At 35.5% G+C, this 3,072-nt stretch overlaps 1 pseudogene; it reads right to left on the bottom strand.

Annotated features, from left to right (window-relative positions):
• Nucleotides 1-395: 395 nt before the first annotated feature.
• The window catches only part of LOC129741418 (40S ribosomal protein SA-like), a 24,655-nt pseudogene continuing 21,978 nt past the window's right edge, over nt 396-3,072 (bottom strand).

Genomic DNA, 3,072 nt, shown 5'->3' with positions numbered 1-3,072 from the left:
CTTGTTTCTGGGACCTACACACCAAAAAATTTATAAAATTAAACGAGACAGGAACGCTTCGAGACTTAATATTATTTTGATCTAATCGAGGAATGATTTAATTTTACATCAGTTAAACTCTAAATCACTCAGCGACTTGAGCATGAGCAATGTGTATTCAAAAGATCTACATTTAAATCTTTCAAGATGTAAGTTTTTGCTTTTAAAACCTAAAATTAGGTCAATATCATTTTTGCTGGTCGATTTATGCTGATATTTGTGAGAATCCATATCCTGAGCGAAGTGAATCACACCAATACATTCATAATGGAAACGTCAAAATCCAAGAAAAGTGAAGTGCTAGTTTGTTTTGTTTTCAAGCATATTCTAGCAAAAATAAGGTACGTACGAGTTTTATTTAAATGTCCGATGTTTTCATGATTCACTTTTGTCTAATGTATACAATTTTCAATGTATCCAATTTTAACAGCTTGATGAAAAAGAAACGGGAAGGATCCTTGTTCCAATCGTCGGTGGCAATCACAGCGGAGCAACGACAGCCTCCTCACCGGCCCAAGTGGTGGTGTCCTCCAGTACACGGTTCCTGCGGTTTCAGATCCTTGACGGTCGGAGCGGTCTCCAGGGCAGCCTGTTCCTTTTCGGCCTTCTCCGGATCACGGTAGAAGAATAGATCCGGCTTGACGTCCCATCGGTCTTGGGTGATCGTTCCGCACAGACGCAGCACTTCGCGGGCCCACAGCCACCGCATCAGACCGATCAAGTGCGGAGCCTTGGTGTTGCACAATGTTGACGAACTTCAGCAGTGAATCGGTGTTGCAGCAAGTGTTGGTGTACGAACCTCCGATGACGGGCTGGTGTTTGATTTTGAAAGTGGCCGGCTGGATTTGATTGGTGAACTTCAGCAGCGCATGCTGTCTGAATGGATGCGACGAGATGGCGAACACCTCTCCGGGCTACTCTATGCTGGCGATGCACCGGGCAGCCAAGGAGCAGCTTCTCCCACGTGTGACCCAGGTTGATGATGTGCACACCATCCGGGTGTCGCTTGAACACTTGCGATTCCATTTGGAAATTAACATATGTGCTGCCGATGTAAATAGTGGCCACCAACATCACTTTACATCCTCCTCCTTCAGCGCCAGTAAAGTGAAAATTGATCACTCTAAAAGAATAACCAGGTAAGTATTTTTTCTTCAATGTCTTGCTTAAAATTTTTTTTACACATTCGTCGCCACGGCACCCGTGATGGTTTTACTTCATGAGGCGCTTCGTAGCTCAGTAAGCGTTTTTGAAAAAACGAGTAAAAGTGCATTGCTAATATTCTGTATGCTAACAAAAGAATTAACTTTCCTAGCTCGAATTTAATATTAGAATCAATCAAACTATCATCAATGCACAAATAGATGATTTATAGGTTACAGGACAGTGGTAATGGCGAAAAATATTTGCTACCAAATTTCAATATAGAGCTCATAAATTTTAAACCTTACCCAAAAATAATGTTGATTCTCGCAAAAAATAAAATGGTTATACCTAACTGATTTAATTTAGTGAACCCACTTTTATTTGACCTTGTGGTAAACCATTAATTTTGAATTTAACCTAGCACAATTAACTTATTCGAATTGCACTTGGTGACGGACGTGTTTGATAAGCAGATAAAAATCCTTCTTATATAATTACGATATATATATTTTTTAAATTTTAGATGAGAAAGAAGTCCAACATCGAACAACCAGAGGTTTCCAAGAGACCAATATATGTTCCCTGCAGTTCCCTGGCAGAAGATGGAGTTTGTAAACTGTATCGTTTTATAAAACATCAAATCTGGAAATGCAGAACAATGTATCCTGCACACGACTGAACAATGGAAAAACACTACAATCAACGGTAAAAAATTTATTTTATATTTTTGATTATGAACCAGAAAAGAATTTTTTTTTAAAATCAATATCATTTAGATCAATGTTATTATTCAGTAAATCCTTCGATATGTTATTGCAAGTTTCATTTCAGACTCAATAAGGATCAGCTGGTAGACGCTATACGATGGATCAACAAGCCAAATAGATCACACATGTAATCCAAACTGTCCAAAAATAAATCCACTTTATCTGAGGAATGAAACTGTAGTACGTTTGGGAGCGTTGCGTAAAATGGGATGGACTAATATGGCAAGAGACCATGCGAAAATCTGTTTTGAGCCTATGTAAGTTCGCAGACAATATTATTCATACTTATTATGTTTAGCTACAGTAAAGAAACAAAAATACATGAACGTAATATTTTGAACAAAAATAAATCTTAGCAAGTTAAATTTATAGGATACGTATAGGTGCAAAAATTCTAGGCTAACATTTGAAGCTGATTTAAATGATATGTTAAAAGTAATGCCTTTTAAATTTTCAAATTAGTTTTGCCATCATTTTTCAATGTGCCTTTAGTTTAGGCACTTAATCATATTTATAGTCTAAAATTTTATCGCTTCATCAGATATGAATGTTCCAGTTGAGGATCCCAATTTTATTTCGAATACAAGTTATGTCATTCTATTTACCAAGGGTTCTGAGTCCAATTTATTATTTTTCATGAAAAATCATATTAAATTTAGTAGTTATGTTTAGAAAATAAAACTACTTAAAAACGGACTAATTTTCGAAATATCATCAGCAGCTACAGCAATATTTGTAAGAGTATTTCATTAACAACCATGATGCAATTATTTATAACATAAAAAACAAATCACAATTAAAAATGTTAAGTGCTCTATATGTTTCAAAATAGACAGTACCGAATCGATTCGTAAAATTATTCGTTTGACGGTTTTAGTCAATAAAATTGCTTCGATGAGTCAAAACTTAACGTCCAGAAAATTATTTCTCGAGGTTTTCCATGACTAACGTTATAATCATTAGCTTTAAAAAATTAGTTGTAAACTCTTTGAGGGTAGTCGTTGGAACAATTACAACTTTGTTAACTTATTATTTTTAAACACAAGAAGAAAATTTGGTTTCAGTTTGTTAAATTCACGAAAAAGAAAAACAACATATATCAAAGTAACTTTTATTACAA

The sequence above is a fragment of the Uranotaenia lowii genome, chromosome 2 (assembly GCF_029784155.1).
Source record: "Uranotaenia lowii strain MFRU-FL chromosome 2, ASM2978415v1, whole genome shotgun sequence".
Classification (NCBI taxonomy): domain Eukaryota; kingdom Metazoa; phylum Arthropoda; class Insecta; order Diptera; family Culicidae; genus Uranotaenia; species Uranotaenia lowii.
This window is presented reverse-complemented; position numbering and strand designations above follow the sequence as displayed.